The sequence below is a fragment of the Myotis daubentonii genome, chromosome 1 (assembly GCF_963259705.1).
Source record: "Myotis daubentonii chromosome 1, mMyoDau2.1, whole genome shotgun sequence".
In the NCBI taxonomy this organism is placed as follows: domain Eukaryota; kingdom Metazoa; phylum Chordata; class Mammalia; order Chiroptera; family Vespertilionidae; genus Myotis; species Myotis daubentonii.
In genome coordinates, this window is record NC_081840.1 from 155,430,669 (window position 1) to 155,457,391 (window position 26,723).

Sequence of the window (26,723 nt, forward strand, 5' to 3'; positions counted from 1 at the left end):
TATCCCAAAAAATGTATACACACACTTTGAATAATTGTAAGGGCAATATTTTTGAAATACATTTCTTTTTTAAAATTGAGCTATCATCTGTTAAAGTGTATATATACCTTTTGGAACACCCTGTATGTATGTATATAGTGATATATATATATATATATATACACACACACACACACACACACACTTTCTGTAGCTGATGTGAGCTGATGTGAAGGATTACATTTGTTGAAAATCTTTGTGAGGGGTATGTGGCTATTGACCTGTGTTGGTAGCCTATTTTATCATTTTATCCCTAATTGTCCCACTGGAAGTCAGAGATTACTTGTTCTCAATTCCAGTAACGTAGGAGTTCTAGAAGCTGAATGTGTATGAATATTTTTTTTATCCCAGTCCCCTCTAACAACTATAACTAACCAAAATAATCTATTACTGACAACTAAATTGTGTAGGTCTGCCTGGAAAATGTAGATTTTTGTCTCTTATTCAAAGGTATGTACTAGCTCTCACTTCCAATTTCTTTGGCCCAGTTTATGATAATAGGTAGTATATAACTCCTCATATAGATTAAAACAACATAAAATCAAAATGAGGATTAAACACCTTGGGGAAATACTGAGGCAGGAATTTTGGGGGAACATAAGTAGGCTTAGGGATATTTTAGAATTGGGGTCCATGGGAAAGCGCTGGGCTGCAGACTGGGAGAAGGTACATCTCCATAACACAAGGAAGCCAGGTGCAGTGACATCTCCATAAGACAAGGGAGCAGCAACAGTTGCACTTACATAAGACAAGGGAACTAAAAGTAGCCAAGAAAGGTCTATATTTACAAAATAAAGAGAAGGAAGCCTTTCATTCAGATGGAAAAGAAGAAAGCCCAGAGGAATGGAAGGACTATGAGGGAGGAGGGCCTCAGGAATCAAGATAGTAACCAATTTGAAGGGGAATATTGACCAATCAGAGGGGATATCAGGACAGAGGAACTGCAGCCTTTATAAACCATAGGGGAAAGGAACTCTGTGGGACCCTTTCCTCCTCCCTACTTGGGAGTCCGTACTTGTTCTTCAATAAATCTCCACCTTTGCTATACCATTTCCTGTCCGTGGATTCATTCTTCGATTCCAGCAGACAAAGAATCCGGGTTCCAGTCCAAAAATTCGGTATCAATACAATTTTAATTTTGCAGATAAGAAAAGTGAAGTTGTGTTGGGAATCTTGCCCAAGATCCCAATCTACAGAAGCACTGGCACCATGACCCCTAGCTTCGCTCAACTGCATGTGTAGGGAGCCTCCTACCCTTGCATCTTATCTCAAGATCAAGGTGTCTAGGGGATGCAGTTGTTGGGACCCTGTATGCATTTAAAGCTCTGGAATAGAAGTCAAGGGGTAGGGAGAGCATCTTCGCTGGTGATGTCATCGGAGCTGAAGGTCACACCTAAGGAAGAAGCAGTGTTGGCAATTGCCAAGGGGCATATTTATAAGCCAGGTTTAAGTTTGGGGAAAGCCTGCACTTCAGCTCTTTCATGTGGGGTGTGTGTGTGTGTGGTGTGTGTGTGTATTTGAGGGTCTTATAGACTTGTAAATATAAGAGGCAATTATGTGTAAGAGTGATTTTCCTAGGTAGGTGTATATATTTTCTGCTTATTGAAATCAGCAGTTAAAAGAGCTGAATGTAGCCGAGAGGGGAATAACCCTGCTGCTTATGAGAAGAGGCTGTGTAAATTTTGCAGAGTGGATAAACTGGTAGTGGTTTAATGATTTTTGAAAACGATTTGCAAAACTGCTGCAGGGGACGGATAGGTAAATGTTGATTGATTCATGAAAGGATGTTACTCCCAGGGGAAGTAAAGGGTTGGAAATGTACATGTGTGGCTCCAGTCTTGCTCCACACCTAGTTTGCTGCTCTGGGGGCAAGCTCTTTCCATTCAACAGGTCTCTGTTTTCTCCTAATATGGATTTCCCTCATGCGCTAGTGAGGTTTAAGCTAGCTAAAGCACAGCCTACATCAGAACAAGGTGACACTGGCAAGTGAATGGGAAAATTCGATAAAGAGGTCAAGTGAACAATGGCAGTAAAGGATGTATGTAGCCTGAAATGCTCTGAGTTGCAGATTTATAGCCATTATTGCTCCCTGAGACCCACATGAACATTGACAGGCATACTTCTGAGACCTTCCTCTCAGATCAAGGTCTTCCTCACCCTGTTGATCCATGAATAAAGATTTTTATAGTGCAGCATTCTACTTTTCTTTTATTAACAGACTAGAGGCCCAGTGCATGGGCCGGTTGGGGGGGGGGGGGGCGGGGTCCCTCAGCCTGGCCTGTGCCCTCTCCCAGTCTGGGAGCCCTGGGGGAATGTCCAACTGACGGCTTAGTGGGCCTAAGCCGTCAGTCGGACATCCTTTGCATTGCCACGGAGGCAGGAGAGGCTCCCACCACTGCCGCTGTGCTTGCAAGCCATGAGACTGGCTTCTGGCTGAGCCGCTCCCTCTGTGGGATCACACTGACCAGCAGAGGGCAGCTCCTGCGTTGAGTGTCTGCCCCCTGGTGGTCAGCACGCATCATAGTGATGGGTCATTCCACCATTCGGTCATTTGCATATTAGCCTTTTATTATGTAGGATATGCTGTGGATGAGGCCCCCTAGAACCATAAGAAATGCAAAAAATTCACTGTTAACTCATTCTCAATTGCCCCCACTTAAAATCAAATTGCTCCCCCTGTGGGGCACGTGCTGCACCTTGGGAACCAGTGGACTTGGCACTTTTCCTCTCTGAGCTTCATTTCTGAATACATACGCTTATACCATGGGAATTGTAATCTCTTCTCCGCCTACCTCACTGGGTTGTCAAGGAGGTTCTGAGCAAATAAACCTAGTAAGTGATGTCTAAATGGGAAGGGATTGTTATTTTTAAGCCCACGGGTACCCTCACAGGTAGCTGGTGCTGATTAGGGGAGGAGGGCATGATTGTTTCCTGGGACTGTAGCTATGGAAGCTTTGCAGAGGGTTCCACAGGCCTCGGAGGGGCGGGGTCTGGCCAGCAGCCCTGTAGCGGTGGTCATCCCTGGAGGCTCTGGTGGGGGGCAGGGAGTTAGGGGGGCGCTAGGGAGGAGAGGAGGCTGAAGGGGAAGTAACTGTCAAACCTTCCAGCATGGCACCATTCTTTAAATTGTATGTGGCTGTTTCGCAACTGTACCTGCTCAGGGCGGGACTCCAATCTCCTGGAGTGGGGTGGGGTGGGGGCCGGCCAGGGAGGAGCCAGATGAGCTAGGAGGGCAGGTTTAGCCTCGGCCCAGCGAGGTTCAGTGCGCTTCCTCTGCGGAGACAGCGCTGCTGCTGTTGGGAGGAATGGTCTGACCCTGGAGGGCCGCTCAGGCCTGCCTCCACCCAGGTCTGCTCAGGCCTGCCTCCACCTAGGTCTGGAGCTGTAGGGAGGAGAGGTGTGCCCAGCCCCAGTGGAGGGGGCCTGGCAGCGGCGGGCCACGGGCCTGGGTGCCTTAGGGGCGTTGATGGGTGGTCGCCAGCCGTGCTATTATTGTGGGCACCCCGGGTGGGAGTGGCCCGGGAAGAGATCTGGAGTCGGAGGTGCAGGCTGCAGCTACCACTGGGTCATCTCTCTGTCCAGTCAGCCTCCCTGTCACCCCCTACCTCCCCTACCCACCTCACCCCCCGCCCGTGCAGGGGCTGGGGTAGGGTGTCCATGCAGGGAGATTGGAAGAGCTCCCCATGGCCGCTTCCTCTTCCTTCTTTGCAGTCCGGGCTCCTGTCAGGCACTGTCCTCAGACCCCCAGGAACTTAGCCCAGCGGCCTGCCCCTGCTGTACATCTGTCAATATGCAAATTGGTCATTATGGGGACACCATCATGGGCAAATTAGCGTATTACCTCTTTATATGTATAGATGATCACAAAGGTCAAACTTTAGTATGCGTCAGCAAAATCAAATTTCTTCTCACTAATACGATGTATCTTTATTTATGGTTCATATTTTGGATAGTTTATTCCTATCTTACTTTCTCCAAAGTTCCTAAATTGGCAAAGGAAGACATCCTTTCAAAGAATGAGGAAATCTGGGTGACAGGACATGATAAATTCAAATTGAAAATAACAATGAAAAATGTATGTTTAAAATATATTTCAGGAATATTAGTCTTCAAAAGTAAGGAAATTCTAACACAGGTTGCAGCATGGGTGAACCTTGAAGATTTTCTGTTAAATGAAATATGCAGGTCATAAAAGGACAAATGTATGATTCCACTTATATAAGATACATAAAACAGTCAATTCATAAAGACCAAAAGTAGAACTTAGAACAGGTGGTAGAAAACATGGTGGACCCTGGAGGAGATAGACCAGGCCAGGACTTTGCCATGTTGGATCAGTGAACTATTACCAGCAATCCGTGTAAGAAGGTAATGATCCAAACAGGACTCCTTTAAAAAGTCCTGAGATACATATAATCTAAAACATATGTCCTCATATGTGAATATTTAGGTTAAAAGACTGGTAAATACTTAGTTATTCTCTACTTATGCTTATAGGATCCTTTAATGGCAGGGTGAGTGTTGGCTGCATTTACAGCACCTTAAAATTGTATTAAAGCAACTTAAGATGATTGGGGTGGAGCCAAAGTCTCTTGGTCCCCAAGTGGGACTGAAGGCCATGCCCACCCATCCAAGCAGCTGCAGAACAGGAAGGAGAGAGTCCCAAGCTCTGCATCTCTGCTGGAAGAATACTATCACCCAAGTCTCCACCCTATCTGATCTCAGAAAAGCCCAAATTCAACTGATGGGGGAGAGCAGTGTTTTCAATAGAGAAGAATATGGGGCCCTTGAGCACAGCATACCCTACGGATGTCACATCTACATCTGAATGTATAATAGGTAATTGGAATGTCATATGCTTGAACCCCCAGTCCCATAAGCACAAAGGAGATTTCCTCCATCAGGAAGAGCCACAGGTAGAGAAGTGTTAATTAAACAAACTCCCCAGTCATTGGCTACTAGAAGTGGGTTAGGATTTAGCACCAGTGCCACTTGCGCTACAGTTTGTCTTGTCCAAAGTTTTACTGTTGGTTGGAAAGTCAGAAGCCTCAGAGGCCGATTGTGAATAGTCATACCATTGCCCAAGGAGAAACCCATATAAAATTCAGGGGCTTAAACACAGAATATTGTTTCTTGGGAACGTATAGATGTATTCACAGCCCCCAATCTCACCAGCATCCAGTTCAACACTGCCACCTCCTTGCCTCTCTCCTCCACCAACAACCACCACGAGGAAGGACATCATCACCTCATAGAACTCTTTGGGTTCTGCAGACAGCGTAAGCCTCACTTGGGCATTCCATGGCCTTTTGTTTGGCTACCATATGAATCAGTACCCTTTGAAAGGAGTTCGAACCAGCAAGTTGTGTTAGAAACTGTTCATCAAACTGTGATCTACTCTCTACTGTTAGGGCCTCAAACCCTAGTGACCTCTTGAACTACAAATCTCTGTGACTGATGGAATTTATCAATAGATCTTCTGACAAAGGGCTGCAGCCTTCACCCAGAGGTGCCTGGATGTGGGGGCCTGTTGCCTGCATGCCTGACCAATGGAGACCTTGTGAGTGTCTAACCTGATACTTCCATGTCGGTGTGGGTTGAGTAAGACTCAGTGATTAACATGGTTGGCAGATGCTGGGGTCCAACCCCAGCAGGTCCAGGGGTTCCCAAAGGCGTAGACGGAGTCGGCGAAGAAGGAAGGACTCGGAGACAGTGTTCAGTTGATCAGCAGCCTAGCCAGGATCTCTAGCCCGGATCTCCAGCCAAGTTCTGGTCTGGATCTCCAGAGAGGTTCTGCTTAGGATCTCCAGACACGTTCCGTCCAGGCTCTCCAGCCAGGCTCAGTCACCAGGTTCCAGTCAGGCTCTCCTGCCAATCTCCGCAGTCAGGTTCAGTCCAGGATCCCCTGCCATGCTCTCTCACCAGGCTCCGCCTCCAGGCTCCCAGGCCAGTCCCTCTCCAGGATCCTCCGGCATGCTCTCTCCAGCGAAGTTCTTCTGTCTCTAGAGAACGTTCTGTGTAGGTTCTGTGCCTAGGCTCTGTCTCTCTTGGTCCTGTCTTCCAAGCCCTGTGTCCTAAGTTCTGTGTCTGAAGTTCTGTCTCTTTCTGTCTTGTTACATCTGTATTTATACCAGTTGATTCAATCCTATCAATCTCTATTACAAAGGTTAGGGCGTTTCTTATCTCCATTCCAGGGAGTAAAGATTATGTAGCTTAAGCATGATTGTTCATAGTGATTAACTACCAGCCTGGCACTTAGTTAAGGAGTTTCATCCCCTCCCTGACTTCAGGGAAAAATTCCTACGTGGGGAAACAACCTTTCTCGGAGAAGTGACCTTGGTTAAAACACAGCGCCAAGAAGGTGAGCAAACATATTAAGAACCGTATACCATATATGCCAGGTCCCTTGAAACAGCAAGGATGGACCGGCTCCTGGCAGGCAGAAAGCTCAGCTGCCCTGGTACCATGAGTAATCAAGTCCTTTGTCTCTGATGCAGGAGCCTCATGTCTTCTGGGAGATTCCACAAAACTGTGGCAGCCTAACTTGTCGTTTGCAAGTTGGGCAAAAACCTTGGCACTTCCCAGCTCTTGACAGTTCCCATAAGGGGCTACCCTGCATGTGTCTTCAGAGCAGCCATATGGCTGTATAGGAAATAAACTTCAATTATCCATGGGCTTTGGAAGCCTCAAATGGGCATCTTTATAAAAATGTAAAATGATAATATGCATTTAGGTGCTATACATTAGAAACCCTCATATTAAAATCAGTATATTCCCATTCTAAATGAAAAATCACTCTAATTACCCAAAAGGCACTTCAGGGAGTATTCAAAATATGAGAGTAATATTCACATCATAATCTTGTTTTATTGTGATGTGTGAACTAATCCCATAGTCATATGAATATGAATAACCCATGGATAGGAAAGAAGGAAAAAATATGTATATATTCTGAATGGGAAAAGTTCACATTAGAGCACAGCAGGCCATTAACTTTAGTCACTGCAGAGGTTTTCTTCCCTTTCAATAGCCTCAAATGCAGTTATTCTGCCATTTAATATCATTATTTTGATTCTGAGAGGACTATTCATCTTATAAATCAATTAGTTTGACTAATGGTTAATTTTCATAGTTGGTATTTGATTTTGCTCAAGTGACTCAGAAGTTCATTGGCCCATCTCTCTTTTCAGTCTTACAATTCCTTCACTTTTCTTTCTATTCATCATTTTCTCAGCGACTTCCCAGGGACCTGCAAAGCAAATCATTGAGTTAGCGTACTTCATTAGAGCAGAATCTTGCACAGAGAGGGAATGCTTTATTTAAGGTTTGAAATTCCTGCCTGTTCTTTTTGCTGCTTGATGACATCAAGAAAGTTGATGTGAGCTCCCTGATAAGAATGAAATAAATTTAACACAGGAAGGCACCCCCAGCTGTGGAGCTACAGAAAGCAGTGGGGACCTTAGGAATCTTGCTGTGTCCATCATGTCCTACTCAAAGCCATTCCAAGCAAACAAATAATCTACAGACAGCCAGGGAGTTTTCATAATAAGTCTCTGAGACTCCCTCTCCATAAAATTACCTTTTTTAAGTGTCTCCCTTTTAGAAATTCTAAAACTATTTTACACTGAAAGACTGAATATGAAAAAAAAAGGCAACTGGACCGTCTCTGACAACAGAACTCTGACCAACAACCTCTGCAACAACCAGCCCTAAAGGCCAGGACTTTATCAACAACTGCCAGCTACCCTCTGTTTTGCCCCCTCCCCTCCCTTACTGAACTGCAAAATTCATAAAAGTTAGGTTTTGCTGTAGTTGTTTGTTGTTTTTTTTTCAGTTAGTTCATAGGTTTGTATTGCCACACACACAATAAAAGCACGAAAGTAAAGATAGTGAAATTTATACTGGAACCATCAAAGTAAATACTGACTGAGTGTGCTCCCGCCCTGGACAATCGGGGAGCTGTCTCTGCACTCGCCCTCCCCAGATGTGAACTTCCGTCCACCTGCACTTGAAAATGGACATCAGTGGAGGGTAGAGGCCAAGTGACTCTCCTGTTATAAAGGATCCTCACTATTGTGGAAAGAGTTAGCACAGCTTTTACTTTGTTTGTGCTGTTTTAATTGGTAAGCTCCATGGCTGCCCAGGTTCACAATTTCTTATCTACAATTCTGAAATCCAAAACGTAGTTTAAAAAAAAAAAAAGACAAAGAAGATGTTTCATAATGGCTTTAATCAAAACAGCTAACTTGAATGGAGGAGAAGCTATTCATAGTCCCAGTTTACCTCCACCTAACCTGTGGGTGGTCAGGGCACTGGATGCATAAATCTTAAAATGCTTGATTATGGGGATGGTTCACAGAACTAGGCCTCACATATTTGTATGTCATGATTCATAGATTTCATAATTTGGCAATGTTTTAGCAAGCAGAGACAGTGACAGAAAAAATTGGATTAACTAGTGAATTTATAAGCAATGTTTTGCCATTATTACTAGGTTCAAGTTATTTTCTTGGTTCATATGAAAGTCATCAGTAGATTTTCTACTTGTTCAAACCTCTATTCATTTAAGAAAGATAAAAGCTAAGGTAGCCCTGGCTGGGTGGTTCAGTTGGTTGCAGTGTCGTCCCTTGCACCAGAATGGTTGAGAGTTTATTCCTGTTCAGGTCATATACCTAGGTTTTGGGTTTGATCCCAGGTCAGGGAGTGTTCAAGAGGCAACTGATCAGTTTCTTTCTCACATTGATGTTTCTCACTCTCTCTCTCTCTCTCTCAACAAACAAACAAACAAACACAATAAACATATCATCTACGGGTGAGGATTTAAAAAAAAAAGCTAAGATAAACATTAATCCAAAGAAAACATGTGATATGCAAAATGGTTTCAATTTGGCTAGGGAGATAAGTTGTTAGACCTTTAAAATAATGAAGGATTGCTCCCAAGAGAATACTTTGCCAGGCTTTTGGTTCAGGATATTTTTTAATGAAGTAAGCATCCAGGAAGTCATGTCTCCTAAGATATAATTTCCAATTCAAATAGGTATTACAAATCAAATTTGTCTTACCAAATTTTTCCATAATGTTGCCAAATGGTTTGACACAGTTGTCCATACAGAGCTCTGACAATAAAACCAAAGAGGTTTTTTTTTTCTTCTTCTTCTTTATTTGGAACAAGATGGTAAAAATCAGCAAATGTTAAATCTCAGTAGTCTCCAAGAGAACATCTGATTATGTCATTTACTTTTATGAGTATACCAGGCCTGGACATTCAGTTATTTGATAAAGTTTCTTCTGCTCATAAATTGGATGCCCATTTTGCTGCACTTTAATGGTAAAAATAGTAATAATATTAATAGTAACAAGCTATTTGAGCCAAACAATGGGAAAAGAGCTGTACTCTGCATTCACTCACTGAACCTTGTTTCTAAACAATATGTCCCAATGGACAGCCTTTGTCAAATTGAAACTTAGTGTAATGATCTAGGCAATTTGATTTCCAGACACTTTCAAAAGGAAACTGTAAAAAAAAGAAAGGAACCTGTATGTTAAAATAATATTTTGAAGAATTCTGTAAAGTAACTCATCTTTTCCAATCAGATATTTGATTGAAGGTGTTGTTTACCTTGAATTCTCTAGTTATAACACATTGAAAGTTATTTTATGACTAAACTACTATCTCCATTGTTTATGGTTAAAACTATCACCATTGATGAAAGGAAACAAGTATAGACAGATCTTGTAGGACATCTTGGTTTTCCAGAAATTTTATCTTTCCATGCCTCTTCAACAAAAGCTTCTAATATTTTACTTTTAGTATAAATCATTTATGGTCCTTCTGCCAGTTTCTAAACCATTTGACCATATTAACAAAAATAATGTAAAATTTAAAATACTCAGTGTTTTAGAAGTCCATGACTGTCATGTCAATTTTCTGTCCTTGTCATTTTTAAGAGAGGCGATTATATTTTGGGTTCACTGTGTTATTTTTAAACTCAAGCTTTCAGTGCTCTTTTTTCTATAATTCAATAATGCAATTTTATGTCAAACACCATTTTTGAATAGTAGTGTGCATTTCCATTAGCATTCTGGCAACAGGACAGAAGCCAGGTCTCCTTAATCATTCCTGTTAGTATATTTGTTGACTCTATCGGAAATATAGCAGCTTCCTAGTACAAACAAGACGTGTGGAAAATGCTTTTCCTTCTATTTCAGTAATAGACAGAGGTTGGGAAGGAAGCATTTTACAAAATGGCATTTCCAATTCACACTGGAAACAGATGCTTTAGAAAATGATAAACGTGACAGAACAGCATATTCTCCCTGAAAATGCCATTTCTCTGAAAAGATGAATGTTCCTGCAAGAGAACTAAAGAGTCTCTACAGGTAACACCAGCTGAAAAATATTCAATGACTTCAATGATCCCAACACCCCCAAATTGTAATTATTGGACTAAAAATGGTGCTGGCCGAGGAGCAGTGTCACTGAATCATGAGCGCTGGACTCATTGATGTGACCAGGATGCTCATCAGGACTTCCCCATTCCGAGCTTAAATTCAAAGTTAAGAACCTCAGTCTCCTCCACGGTTAAACAGAGGAATTGGACCAGAGAGCTCTGAGGTCCTTTTAAGTTAAAAAAATATATATCAGATAATAACCCTACCATCACTGTAACACAAATATTATAGTTTCTGTGGTTACAGCTTTACTTTTTATTGTTAATAAAGTCATTACATTTAGTGCATTAAGAATTAATAAGCAAAGAGAGTGCCATTTTAGGTTATTTCTGATAATGAAAGTCTTCCCGCTGACTATAAAATAGGTTGTTGCGCCATCTGCTGGTAGTTCTGAGGTTGCCTGCTCTATTAGGTGACCAGTGTCTGCGTTTTAAGGGTACATTTCCTTTTTTCCTTTGTTGCTCTGAAAAGCTTTCAACATGCTTTTTGATCTCCTGGAATGGTAAATATAAATACCAAGGTAGTTATAATACTTTAAAATCATGAGCTTTTATTCATACATTTTGGCACGTTTCTCCAAAGAGGTACTGATAAATCCGTTTTTTTTTTAATAAGATGTCTAGATTGAATTTGTTGGTATAAATAAGTGGAGTATTTGCACTTTAACACATAGTATTTACAATGGAATCCACTCCCGGACTCCCTTGAGGCAGCCAACGTCTGCAAAATAAAGTGGCTCCATGGCTACCACATTCTAATGATTTCTTCCCACACATACAGTAAGAGCCTTTCCTAGAATGACACTTCGCGAGGTCTCATGCATATGCATGACTTCATTGTGCCAAGGAACGGGAAAGAACGTGAGTGGCTTTGTGAAAAGGGACAATTTGATTCCAAGTTATGATGAATAAAGATTTGTTCATGAACAAAGAACAAAGAAATCTTGGAAAAAATGCACTTTGGGTAGAATTATCAGAAGAATAAATAAAGGGATCTTCCATTATTCACCACTTTCAAAGTTCCTGAAGTTGTCTTTTTCAGCAATCTAAGAGGTGCCTTGAGGATGTTGTAATTGAGTTTCTAAAGACGGCAGAATGTGTCCCTTTGAGAGTAAACAAAAAGGCTAGTGCAGCTCCAGTGACTTTTTAAGGTTCTAATATTGCAAAAATTAACGGAATTCTTCCATCTTTTTTTGCATGAGGCAGACTTACAGAGCTTCCACTAGGAAAGTCTCCAGTTCAGGTGGATCATAGGAACTGCTCAAGTGCTACCTCAGGCCAGGTCAGCTGAGTGCACTGAAAGTGGCGACCAGGAAGGCGTCTTTAAATTCAGAAACCTGTCTTTGAATAGAGGGCATGAATTGCAATACTTGGAAGTGATCAGGCAGCTAAACACTGAAACTGCTGATATATATGATGGAATGAAGAACACATGGCATGCAAATCAAATGTGTTTTAAAATTGAATCTACTTTTAGTTTAGCTCACGGAGAGCTAGTAACATCATGTCTATGGCTGAGTTTTGCAAAAGCATTCAGGGCCCCCCTGGAAAAGCTCTCTAGCTTGAAAGCCTTTCAGTTCCATGGCAGTCTGTGATTTGACCCCAAGACAGGTGAGGGAGGACGTGTGCAGGAAATGCAAACTAATATTTTCGCACCCTTGGAATACATTACCAGCACAAGTAAGGTTAGGCAATTTGGATTGCCTGCACCCTGATTCACTGATTTCCTTTATTTCTTCCTCATTCCCTTCCACCTCCCCCTCTACCTAGGGACATTGGGCAAACTGCAGCAGGGCTACAGAACTAATGGGTAGATGGGGAATAAAGAGACATTCATTACAGGCCCTTATGCTCAAGGCGGTTTCCTTCCTAGGGCCACATGCCAAACCCCCTGAATTAATAAAAGTCACTTCTATGCCAGAACAATCTAATGAAATCTGCATTTCCATGTCTCAATCTGTAACTGAGGCAGCAGGTTTGAATGTGTGCCTTTCTTGATTGTTTTGGGGCTTTCATAAATTTTATGGGAAGATATTTAATTACCTTAGATATAGATAGAATGGTGGAAAGAAATATTTAAATCTGATGAGCACTGACTCTTTGAAAATAATCCTGGCCCCAGACCTCATCTTGCCTGACATGTTAGGCCTGGGAAATCAAATGAATGAAAATGTCAGGAAGGGACATAATTGAATCCAGCTAGTGACTGCACAAGCCATGCCTTATTAAATAAGGCCACAGCCAAGAGGACCCTGGAAACCCATTGCCCTAACTCAGTTAGCTCCCTCGGCTTCCAGAGAGCACTAAGCAAGGGGGGAATTGGAAATAACAGATTTGAGCATGGTCAATTTGCGAATATCTAACACATAAGAAGGTAAATTTTTTAAAAAATTAAGAAATTATTTTACTTCCTGATGTAGTGACATATAATTGGCATATACATTGTGTGTGAGTTTAAGGTGTACAACATGTTGATTTGATACACTTACATAGTGCCATGTGATTATCACCATAGCATTGGCTAACGCCTCTATCATATCACATAACTACCGTTTATTTTTGTGGTGAGAACACTTAAAGAGCTCCCCTCTTGGTTGCTTTCAACTATGTAATACACTAGAGGCCTGGTGCACAAAAGTTGTGCACTGGGGGCTGGGGGGGGGGGGAGTCCCTCAGCCTGGCCTGAGTCCTCTAGCAGTCCAGGACCCCTCAGTGGATGTCCAGAACCCCTCGGGGGATATCTAGGACCCCAGAGGATATCCACCTGCCAGCTTAAGCCAGCAGTCAGACATCCCTCTCGCAGTCTGAGACCCCTTGCTCCTTATTGCTTGCCTGCTCGCTGCTCCTTCCTTAGCGCTGCCACAGAGGCGGGAGAAGCTCCCACCACCACTGCTGCGCTCGCCAAAAGTGAACCTGGCTTCTGGCTGAGCAGTGCACCCCCTGTGGGAGTGCACTGACCACCAGGGGGCAGCTCTTGCATTGAGCGTCTGCCCCCTGGTGGTCAGTGCGCATCATAGCAACTGGTTGTTCTGGTCGTCCTGCCATAATGGTCGCTTAGGCTTTTATTATATAGATTATTGCTAACTATAATCACTGTGCTGTACATTAGATCCCCACAACTTACTCATCTAACTGGAAGTTTGTGCTCATACCAACATCTCTCCATCTCTCTCATCCCCAGGCCATGGTATCAATTTTAGTGAATGCATTATCCATACCTATGCAAAAATAGTGTCTTCAATGATCTTTACAAATATCTGTCAATTGGTGTGCTTACATGATACTAATCTTTCTATAAATTTAATAGTATATAAATCAATGTAAATTTCTGCATCACATTAAGTATCAGTTCTGACTTATTAGTTCCATCTTGAAGACAGTGGTTGAAGTGTTCTCACAGGGAAATAAAAATATTGTCACTAGTGATCTACTTTTTTATTTAGAAAACGACAGTACAACTCAAGGTTAACGTTATTTTTACTTTTTAACAAATTACAAATTATATACTTACTCACACACAAGCTGAGTAAACAGACAAGTATTTATTGTATCTCACCATTATGGAAATTGGCTTATTCCTGTAGGTCTCAAAAGCTTCCTAAACCACTGGAATTTAGATAATTACAAAAGGTTTTTGTAATGGAGTCCCTTCTGTGATTCAATATAAAATTGCTAGCTGACCCAGAAGAGGGCACAGACTGGAAAGCCATTTGTTTTAAGGAGTGAGTCTTAAGCAAAGTGTGTAAAAATGAATATGCCTTTAATGTCTTCTTAATAAATCAAAAACAAGGGATTATTTGTATAATAGTAAATGTAACTTTGAGGAAACTTAATTATATTACTTTAAAAAGAATAATCCTGGATGTTGCTTTGAGAACTACAAATTTCATAATTTACCTCTTTAATATCAATATTTCTTTCCTTAATCCTTTAAATTCTAAAAACCAATACTAATGATACATCTGAATGTTAGCCAATACATAAAATTGAGTACTTCAATATTTTGAGAATTATTTGAAATATAAATTTAAAACTCATATATTAATAAAATTAACCCAATGTGCTAATCCATATATGAATGCAGAAAAAAAGATATATTTATCATTGAAAATATCACAGCTTTAGAGAATTAAAATGTACACAAGAGTGCTAAAGATTCTAACATGCAGCTTAAAAATGTTAGTATGAAATATGCTTTGCTGGGAATAGCTCTCATTTTCTGAATTTCAAAATAATTATATATCTTGGCTCAAGATCATATTTCAGGTTATAATTAACATCATTGACTCATTTTTATTTTGCCTAGGACTTAACATACAGCTACAAAATTGGAAGTTAATAAGAAAAATTTTTTAAAATTTAAAAACTAATTGAAGGATTTTTTCTTATTTCAGAAAAGTAAACTGCACTTAATGTTCTGTTGGATAAATTCAAAAGTATCTAAAACATAGGTAAATTCACTTAATAAAAGTATATTCTATATTGACATTGATATTTAAAATCCTTCAGATATTATTTGGCTTGTTCTTTTCTTTTTAAAGTATAAAATGTCTCTTCCTGATTTTGGAATAAACAAATACAGTGCTATGAGCAACTTGGTAGAAACACAATCAGATTCTTTAAAACATTTTTTTCTGTTTCTTTTTTTAAGTTTCCTGTTGGCTTGTCACATTGTGTTCTCACATCCCTTAGAAACCATATGGGGAAGTAATAAAAGGTATCTCTCTGTCCACAGATATGCAGTGTTTATTAACTGACTCAGAAATACTGAGAGCTCATTACGAATTGTTATATGTGGTCATTCAAGTATACAAAGCAAGGGACAGACCAGTACACAGGAAACACCCGTGAGAAAGGACAATGGATAATGGGCAGTTTAACAGTTACATTAAAAAAAAAATTCAAACATGACCAGAGACAAAATACAAAACAGTAGCAGCATTGTTGGCTATTGCAGTTCAAAAACAGACACAGGACTAGTGTCTCACAATGTGTTTTTCTTTAGCACCAAATCTTGCACATTGTAGCACTACTTAGAGAAAAAAAAAGAAATTAAGAGCCTTGAGCAGCAGACGTTAATACTGTCTTGTAAAGATCTTCCCAGGAATTTCTACAATGTGTAAACATATGCTTGAGGATTTAGCTCCATCTACAGGAAGCAGGAAATAAAACAAATTCTTTGTAAATAAAGTTCTCTCTGCACACACCCTAATATTAAGATAAGATTGTTTTTGTTTCTTATAAATGATGCTTTTGGCTGAGAAAGTTCTGGAGAAGAAAAGAAAGTGAAGAGAGTGAACAATATGCAAGCGGTTAAATCCTTATTGAGTCTTTGAATTACCTTTAGATTTTTTTCTCTTCTTTATAAATCAAAGAAAGTGAGAGAGAGAGAGAGAGAGAGAGAGAGAGAGAGAGAGAGAGAGAGAAAGGAGATATTCCATACACTCATTCTCTCTCTCACAAAAATTAATAAATGTTCTGGGTGGGCTCTATGTGAGCCTTTTTTTTTTTTTTTAAGACTTGTTTTTCTTTTAGAGCAGTTTTAGGTTTACAACAAAACTGAGAAGGTAAGGAGATGTTCCATATACTCTCTCTCTCTCTCTCAAAAATTAATTTAAAAAAAGAAAAAAGGATTAAAAAAGTATGTATGAAAGTTGACTGAAATGATAATAAACATCTCCATAAATTACAAGTTTTTAAGATGACGATAAGTGGCACAAGCATCTCATCTAGAAAGAAGAATTTATTAATTAGCTGCCCAACATACCTTTATAATGCTTCCTCTGCATTTTTTACTACATTCTCTTTGATCATCTCTTCATATGACAATAATTCCATAACATAACTTTATATGAAAAGACAAAAAGATAATTCAAGTGTTTGTGGGGATTTTTTCCTCCAGCAAGCCTGGCCAGAATTTGAGTTCTTATTTTAGATCATTTTGAAAATTTCAGGTCACCTTGACAACTCATGGCTGATAATTTTGTATGAATTTTTAGTATTCTTGTCAAGTTTAAGGAAATCTTTGTTAAGGTTATTTGTCGTGTGACCTGTAATATTTCAGAGCATTTCGAGAACTCTTGTGCAGTGACTAATTGTAAATACTCTGAATCAACAAGTTATTTTCCATCCTATTTAACATTTGAAAATTCTAAAAATAAAAAAGAAGTTTAATCCACAAAAACAAACCCAATGTTGTACTAAGATACACACTGAGCAATCAGTTGGCTCTTGTACTTGCACAGTGTTACTGGAACACTTGTTTTGATTAATACTTTGTGCTATGGACTGAATGTTTGAGTCCCCCCAACATACAAAAGTTGAAGTCTAAATCCTCCGTGTGATGGTGTAAGGAGGTAGGACCTTCGGGAGGTGATGAGGTTATGAGTGGGAGCCCTCATGATGTGATGAGAAGAAGAGACACAGAGAGATTATAGAAGAGACACGAGAGGTGATCACACATGTGAAGATACGATAAGATGGTCCTCTGCAAACTAGGGAAAGGGCTCCCCCAGGAACCTGACTATGCTGGCACTCTGGCCTTGGGCTTCTAGGTTTATTGTTTAAGCTACCTGGTCTATGAATATTTATTGTAGCAGCCTGACCTGATGCATACAGTCTGAGATTTTGTGAAGACAAGATGCCTGACTAGAGGGTTTGGGGCTATCACAGAAAAATAAAGCAGACAATAGTTAAAGGAGAAGGACAATTCTAATCAATAATGTACTATTGCAATAGGGAAGAAGGTCCAGCATAAACTGAACTCAGTTTCAGAGGTAACTGAGCATTTAAAAGCAAGAATGGTGTGGCTCAGTTGGTTGAACATAGTCCTAGGTACCAGGAGGTTGCCAATTGATTCCCAGTCAGGGCACCTGCATGGGTTTTGGGCTCGATCCCCAATAGGGAGCATGCAAGAGGCAGCCAATAGGTGTTCCGATCTCTCTCTTCCTCTCCCTTCCTCACTCTAAAATCAATAAAAACATTCTTTTTAAAAAAAGAGAATGAGAGAGTCGGGAAGAGGCGGTCAGGGCCTCAGTAGAGTCAGGGAAGTGGAAAATCACAAAGGGTTGGTCAATGCAAATGTTGGTTAAGCAGCCGTGCCTGTTAGATGGTGATTATCAAAGTTAGGAATCTGTCCTCCCACAGAGACTGGGAGACAGAGGACCTGTTCTTCCAGATGATGACATTTTAAAGAAATGAGTTTTAGATCCTTGAAAAAGAACTCCTAACAGCCATTTCCACAACAGAACTGCTAATGACTGAGAATTACATAAATACCTCTCACTAAACCCAAATTAAGTGAATTCCTGACCCTCCTTCCCCTTAGCCATATCCTCAAATTTTCTGTGGTCTCTCCAACACCACTAAAAGGAAATGTGAGAGAGGAACGATAGTTAGAGATACCAGCCAAGCCAGTTCCTAGTCTTGGAATGTCCTCCAAAGAGGATTGAGTGGAGATAATGCAGACATGTTCCCTAACAGTTACATGGCCCCAAATTTCTGAGAGCAAGGGCCTAATTTTTCATTAGTCTAACTCCAGTTAGTTAGGTTTAAAATGTTCTACTTATACAGGGGGAGTGCCTTGCTTATACAACCAATTTCCATCAGTATATATATATAAACCTAAGCGGCCAGCTGACTGGGCAACCAGCCAACCAGCCAGTAGTTATGACGCACAATGACCATCAGGGGGCAGACACTCAAGGCAGGAGCTGCTGAGGAACAGCAACTTTGCAGAGTGCCTTCTTGCACTCTGGGACCCCTCGGGGGATGTCGGACTACTGGTTTTGGCCCGCTCCCCGCAAGCCAGGCCGAGGGACCCCACTCATTCCGCAGATGTCCTTTGAGCCCTGGCCCCGCCCAAGGTGTGGCCAACCTGGGAGGGACTGCGGGAGGTTGGCTCCAGGGCACGTTGAGCCCTTCTTGCCCAGTCCTTCCCTGCTGGCCACCTTCTAATTAATTTACTTCAATGTGCACGAATCCATGCACTAGCCCTCTAGTTTCTAAATAAAAGCACAGCATCTCAAAATGAAGAAATATATTAGGCGACTCTTCTGTACTAACCCAAATGATCAGGTACCTTAATTCCACAGGAGTTCATACAGAAACTCCACTGCATGTATGAAATTATATCACCAAATCATTTTATCCCAGAGCAAGGAAAGGATTGGCCACAAAGAGAAATTCTAATTGTTATCCTTCAAATCATAAATTAAAAAGATGATCAAATTCCACAAATTAGTCATCTCTCAGCCTCAACCATTTTAAGATCTAGTCTCCTTCAGTTTCCATTACTTGTGCAGAAATGATAAAGTCATAAAACATAAGGTTCTGCTCTATTAATAATGCATTGTGGCTGCCATATGATTTAGAAATAAGCTTCATAACATTCCTAAGCAAATAAGCTGTAGGAATTCTGGTTAACTGTAGTAGGTTAAATATATACTTGTCTAAGTCTGCTCCTTCTGTAAGTCCTACTAAAATGATGGAAATGTATAAACTCACAAACTTCATACATTACTGGGTGGGAGACATTAAGAACTATTTGAAAGAGAGAGAGCAGGGGGACAGTGGGAACTTAGTAGAACAGAGGAAGCTGAGTCCTTAGTAGATTATTAATAAAGAACTAGGGAAAGACCCAGAAACAGAAGACCAAGTGCTGCAAGCAGAACAAATATATGGCTCAGACTAGGAGGGTGATGGACAGCTTGAATAGAGTCGTCGGTGTCCAGTATTCCTTCTCCAGAGCCTAGTGACTCTGCCTCTCCAATCCAGAAAGAAATGGGCCCAGAGATTCTACTCTGAGCCTGCGTGTATACCTAGCACTGAGTTACTCAAAGTTCCTCAACAAAGAAACTCTAACAGTGGTACGTAGCTCAGAATATTGAACACAGTCTGACGGATGCATTAGCCAGAGCAGGAAAACTATGCAGATGCATGACCTTTAGCATTCTAAATAAACTTGTGAAAGAAATGAATTCTTTCTGAGCAATATTTTACACACATTTTTAATCCGTTTATCATACAGATCAACCTTATTGTGCTTTTCCAAGGCAGCCTTTCAAATATTTGAGGACAGCTGCAATGTTCCCACCTTCCTTCATGAGTTTTTTTTTTCTTTCTTTCTTTCTTTTTTAAATATTTTTTATTGATTTTTTTACAGAGAGGAAGGGAGAGGAATAGAGAGTTAAAAACATCTATGAGAGAAAAACATTGATCAGCTGCCTCCTGCACACTCCCTACTGGGGACGTGCCCGCAGCCAAGGTACATGCCCTTGACTGGAATCGAACCTGGGACCTTTTAGTTCGCAGGCCGATGCTCTATCCACTGAGCCAAACCAGTCAGGGCGAGTTTTTTTTTCTATACATGGATAAACATTGAAGGTTTTTCAACCACTAGTCATGTAAAATACTGTTGATCATCTCCATTGTCCTGAAACATTCCCATGGGCATTCACTACATGGTCACTGTCCCATATAAAGCTGTTGTTGTTGTTGTTTTTGTTGTTGCTGTTTACAAGGCAAATGAGAAGTTTTGGAGAAAACTTATGGAAGAAACTAATGCCTGACTTCTGATTTCAGTTTTGACAGGAAAAGTGCTTAGAAGCCATCAGACCCATTTCTGCAACAAGAAGCTAGACAAACTGAAAACAAATGACCTTGCTTGGACCCACTAAAGAACTGAGGCTGCAGGGCTGCCCTGAAATCTGGAGCCACAGCTAACCTGCTCACCTGGACCAGAAGCTTCTGGAGCCATAAACAAGGGGTAACCCTTAAGATATAAATGTTATGAATTGCTGGAAAATAAGTGTGAAATAGTAAGAGAGTAAGAAACTCCTAGGAGTCACAGACCTGAGGGTTAGGGACCCACACTTCCCTGGCCAAACCTCAATATAACCCATAAGGCACTTGGGGTAAAGAGCCCAGAAAAAACCACCTTGTGGCTCTGGCAAGGAGAGGGCAGAGTAATCAAGGGGAACGCAGAATCTTCCCTTTAACAGGGCCTACCTTTCAGGAGAAAAGACCTTGCTAGCCTTATCTCAGCTGGGGGAAGGTCTTTCTTCTGCTCCAGTTCCCTATAACATTTATATTTCACACAAGGGGATAAAACAAAAAACAATAATAGTCAGATTAGAACTGCAGGGAAATAGATGGGGAGCTCTAAAGCCAAGAAAGGGAGGGGGGTGGGGGAACACTCCAAGAGAAACCACCAGAGAAACACTCATGAAGGTCACATCCCAGAGATGCAGGCTCTCAAGACACTGAGATCTTGTCCTAAGATTGTAGAGCCCTTGCCCTCACCCACGTGTTACCAAAAAATCATAGGGTTCCTTGAACACAACAGTGAATTATCCCTGAAAGAGCAGAATGACACAGATTCTCTCTGAGGTCTACTTAGGGAACCCCAAAGTCAAAGGAGAGATGAAAGCAAGGGACTAGAGAATCTGAACCCTCAGGCACATTTAGCTACAGCTGCCCTCAGCAAGGTGACCATATATCCTCCAACTAAAAGCCTATTGACTTTGGTACCCATTACCCAATATGTGTCCTGCTTTTAACAAAACGTTATGAAGCGTGCTAAAAGACAAGAAAAAATACAATGTGAGGAGATGAAGCCAGCATCGGTATCAGAGACATGTGACACAGATGTTGGAATGATCCGATAGGGAATTTAAAATAACAATGATTACTATGTTAAGAGCTCTAATGGGAACAGTGGATAGCATACAAGAACACATGGATAGTATAAGCAGAGAGACAGAAGCTCTAAGAACAAAAAAGAAGCACTAGAAATAAAGAACAGTAGCAGACATGTAGAATGCCTTCCAAGGGGGTCATCAATGGACAGGACAAAACTGAGGAAAGAGTCAGAGAGCTGGGACACACAAACAGGAATTTCTCAAACTGAAATGCAAGGTGAGAAAAAAAGCAAAACAACAACAAAAAAAGAACACTTAAGAATGGAAGGACAGTAAATTCAGAAACAGAGAAGCATCGAACAGACTGTCAAACTTCAGAGGGAAGGTGGGGGGTGAAGGGGGGGGCGGGGAGGAGGGAGGAGTAAGAGATCAACCAAAGCATATTTGCATTGAGATTACCTATGCATATAAGCATAACCCATGGACACAGACAGTAGAGGGGTGAGAGCATGTGCTGGGGGGTGGGGATGGCTGGGGAGAGGTCAATGGGGGGAAATAGAAGAGATATGTAATACTACATGTAATGCTTTAAACAATAAAAAAATTTTAAAAAGAGAATGGAGGGACAATTTAAAGCATGTAACATATGTGTAATTGGAATATCAAGAAAATAAACTTAAATTCAACATCTAATATGTCTGATTCTAGTCTTTCCATATGGTTTTATATGACTCATCTGGAAAATAAGTATTTGAAGGGGCACCTGATCTTTGTTTTAAGCTTTCCTTAACTGGCACTGTGATCTTGGATGTCTCAGGGTTTTTGCCTCTATTCTCCACTCTATAAATAAGGATAACAGAATCTATAGTCAACAAACATTTTATTCTAAAAAAATCTACAAAAGAGAGACTTGCTAAGGAACATTCAAAAAATAATTTAATTTGAAGTTTGATTGTAAGAATGCTGCTTTTTAAACAATCATTTGCGTTTGGGACCTGGGAGAAAGGTCAGAGCACCAATAACAATGTTCTCTCTTTGGAAAAATAAAAAGTACGGAGATAACATCTAAGAATTTCATTTTCTAAATGTCTTGGCATTTGGGTTTGAGTTTTAACCTGGCATGAACATTAGTATTACAATTGAATATGCACTTGTTCCACTGAGCATCTTATTTAATGCTCAAAGAAAAATGGTTAGAAAATAAATTGTAATGTTCCAAATCCTTATTTTAAATTTTTGGCAAATATAAAATGTCATATCTTCTTCCACCCAACAAAGCAAAATAAAACAGAATTACCCTGATTCATTTTCAGATTGTGCTTTTCTTAATTTATATTTTGACATTATTATTTTCCTCTTTTTGTTTTTATCTGCAATAATAGTTTTCATTTAGGAATTCTTTCTGAGCCAGGTGGAAATTGTATATTATGATAGTAAGTCAATGTTGATAATTCAAAGAAAATTGGTAGCAAACAAAGGATTTTAATTTAGCTGGCTAATTCATCATATTTGGAGAAATTACAAGTGCCATAATTACCTGCCTAGATAGTTTTATTTTCTAAAATTTGAATTATACCTTCAAACAAAATAAAAGTATTCTATTTACATGTGTGTATTCTACACCTTTGTTGTCAAAGTGTGGTCCATGGTTAAGCTTGTGAATGTGGAATCTTACTCTTTACCTGAGATCTACTACATCAGAATCTACATTTAACAAGATTCCCAGGTGCTGTGCATGTACGTTAAAGTTCTAGATAAGGTTAAGAACGGTATTTTCCCCAGAATGTGCTGTGTAAAATTTAAGTTAAAATTTATTTTTTAATTTGTTGCTTTTGTTATTCATTTGTCTTATATCCTCCTTCAACATATGGATATAATAACGGCATAACAGCTAAAAGTAACTGAGTGCTCCATGGTGAGAATTCATTCTTGCTTTTCATCCCCAAATAAAATACCATCAAATGAAGTAACATCCCTCCATTACATCTTAATGGTAGGGTCTACTTCCCCTACTAGTATTTCAAAGGTCAGGATCTACTAATTGAGGTGACAGAAGGAGTTCTGGTCCCATATATGCTCCTGAGTGATTCTATACTACATGCTATAGGGTGGATTCTTCTAGCTCTTACAAGTCAAAAGAGACTTAGTAACAAATAACTTTCAATCTGAAAGGCTTAAAATATCAAGGTTTATCTCTCATATTGTGTGTGTGTGTGTGTGTGTGTGTGTGTGTGTGAGAGAGAGAGAGAGAGAGAGAGAGAGAGAGAGAGAGGAAGATAAAGAGAGAGACCAATCTTTTTCTTTAATGGATCATGCTTTTGGTGTTAGCTGTAGAAATTCATCACCAAACGGAAGGTCAAGTAATTTTCTCCAAATGTATTACCTTACAGTTTGGCAGGACAAAAGTCCAAAACTGGTCTCCCTGAGCTAAAATCGGGTTAGCAGGGCTATGTTCCCTTCTGAAGACTTTTGGAAAAATCTGTATCTCTGCCTTGTCTAGCTTTAGCGGCTGCCTGAATTCTTTGGCTCATGCCCGTTCCTCCATCTTCAAAGCCAGCAGCCAAGCATCTTCAAATTTGTCTCTGACTCTGCCCTTCTCTTTGTCTCTCTTCTATTTCAAGGACACTTATAACTATACTGAGCCCACCCAGATAATCCAGGAGGATGTCCTTATTTTAAGGTCAATTGAACAGCAAACTTACTTTCATGGGCAACCTTAATTCCCTCTTGCCATCTGACATAACATAGTAGCAGTTTCTGTGGATTTGGTTGTAGCTATCTGGTGGGGAGGTAGGCATTATTCTGCCAACCACACTCACACTATGTAGAAGAATGCATTGTGCTAACAAGTGTCAACTTAAACCATATCATTATATGATAAAAGACAGAAAGCTCTCAATAATCTCAGAGATTAATTTTTCTAACATGATTTCTAGTATATATGGAAAATATGCTTGTTTCCAACTGTCTTTGGGGCATAGAAATCAACTACTATGTAGATAGTTAGACCAATATTTCTCCAACTGAGCTAGTCATTAAAAATATCTGAGGTGCTTATTAAAAACTAGGGGCCCGGTGCACGAAATTCGTGCACTGGGTGTGGGGCGGGGGAGAGTGTCCCTCAGCCCAGCCTGCCCCCTCTCACATACTGGGAAGCCCTCAGGCATTGACCCCCATCACCCTCCAATCACAGGATCGGCCCCTTGCCCAGGCCTGACGCCTCTGGCCTAGGCGTCCAGCCCGGGCAGCAGGGACCTGCAGCTGCAGCGGCCCCACAATTGTGGGCTTCGCTTTAGGCCCAGGCAAGGGACCCCTAGCTCCTGGGACTGCCAGCTTCGACCGTGCCCAGCTCCCATCGCTGGCTCCACCCCTACTTCCTGCTATCACTGGCCAGGACGGAAAAGGCGCCTGATTCTCCGATCATGGCTGGGGGGCAGGGCAAAGGCGGCCCCAGGGCCGCCTTTGCCCTGCCCCCCAGCTCTTAGCTCCCCCCTGGGTTTCCGATCACTGTCAGTGGCAGGGGGCTTCTTCCTGCTTTCCCTTTCGCCTCCCTGCATTGTGCCTACATATGCAAATTAACCGCCATCTTGTTGGCAGTTAACTGCCAATCTTAGTTGGCAGTTAATTTGCATATATCCCTGATTAGCCAATGAAAAGGGTATCGTCGTACGCCAATTACCATTTTTCTCTTTTATTAGTATAGATAGATTGTGAGGTGCCACATTCTAGACCTTCAGATGAGAGATTTAGGAATCCCTATGTTTATGCAGGTGCCCCAGGAAATACTACTGATGGGTGAAACATGATTCTGTGAAAGACATAAAAAATCATCAAGGTACAATAATGGCAGTTATGAAAGGAAGCATTTGTACATGGGCATCAAATTCTAATTCACTCAAGGAAACACCAGTGAGTCAAACATTGCTGTATTTGGGGGGACTACAAAAACTCATCTACATTTTAAAATTATTTTACCAAATATAACAGTTGGCTTTAACAACATTTCCATGTACTCCCAGAGCAGTATAATCCTTATCCAAGGAAGTTTGAAAATAACAGCAAATACTCCTTGAGCATCTAGTTGAGTCACTCTTCTGATGACATGTATATTAACTCCTCTAATCTCCGTGAGAAGTAAATAAGGTAATCCATACCGTTATCTTCATGTTACATCTGAAAATACAGAGGGATGTGGAGTTTAAGTTACTGCCCCAGGGTCACACAGACTCTAAGGCACAGAGACAGGATTCCAACCCAGGAAGCTTAACTAGAGCCCCTGACCTCCAACCCTACTATATTTACCACCTCTCAGCAAAGGCCATAATGTTTCAGGGTTTCAAACTAAAGCAAACTTTGATATAAAACTTTAGTCCCAAATTTATTTTTTATAGATTATTATGTATACCTAGACTGATTTAGGGTGAGCCAAACATCATCAAGGCTAACATAGGAAAATAGTTTAAATGTCAAAAACTCCATCTAAAACTTCAATCATCATAAGACCAAATTGATGAGTCTTCAAGTAAGCCTAGTCATCAAGTATCAACTGCAATTCTGTAGGGAAATACAAGGCATTAAGCTTGTGTAAATCAAAATGGGAGCATGCAAATAATATAATATTTGTTATTAAAAATACAGCACATTTAAAAGTATTGCACATTTTTTTCATGTAAAGCACATATTCAAATGAGACTTTATTTTAAAAATATATAAAAATATTGGAAGACTGAAGTGGAGAAAAATTGGTCTGAGAACAGTTTACAATCTGTTTTTGTTTTTTTTTTAAATGATTTTATTGATTTTAGAGAGAAAGGAAGGGAGAGAGATAGAAGCATCAATGAGAGAGAGACCTCAATCAGCTGCCTCCTACTAGCTCCCTACTGGGGGTTGAGCCTGCAACCTGGGCATTTGCCCTGACCTGGAATCGAACCAGGGACCTTGGTTCATGGATCAATGCTCAACCATTGAGCTGTTACAACCAGCCATGCTACAATCTGTTTCTAATTGTCCCAGATATGCAGGCAGTATTATGACTATTAGAATCACTAAAATGTTGCCAGGCTATCCTCCCCATGCAGACTCATAATTTGGATGTGAGTGCCAGGAAACTAATAAGGCTGAATTGTACAGCACGTAATGTTTGTTAGTACATCATGACCCTAGAGGAGAGGATGGAGGTCAGGAAGTTAAGGAAGATGTTACATGGGAAGAAAAATGTCTTATGTAAACTTCAGTTAAAATATGTCCCTTTGTCCTGGCCACATAGCTCACTTGGTTAGAGCATCATCCTGATGCATCAAGATTGCTGGTTCAATCTCAAGTCAGGGCACATAAAAAAAATATAAAAGAATCAATCAATAAGTGATACAATACATTGATGTTTCTCTCTCTCTCCCTTCCTCTCTCTAAAATACAAAATCATTTTTTTTTAAAATTGCCCCTTTGAACTGGGCATAAACCATCCAGATCCCAGCTTCCTTGGTTCTTTAGGCATCTGCTCATCTATTAAATACTCCAAGATTATGTGATCTAGACTAGCCCTTTGCCCTTTATTTTCCCAATCCTCAAATTACCAGAAATGTTCTATTTTTCC

The 26,723-nt window shown here is 40.6% G+C and overlaps 1 long non-coding RNA gene across 1 annotated transcript in view; it reads right to left on the minus strand.

The window, feature by feature from the left end:
* Positions 1–6,976: 6,976 nt before the first annotated feature.
* The window catches only part of LOC132215274 (uncharacterized), a 33,792-nt gene continuing 14,045 nt past the window's right edge, over positions 6,977–26,723 (minus strand). Inside the window, exon 3 of the long non-coding RNA XR_009448494.1 lies at positions 6,977–7,288. This is a non-coding gene — a long non-coding RNA (uncharacterized LOC132215274). The remainder of the gene's footprint in view (positions 7,289–26,723) is intronic.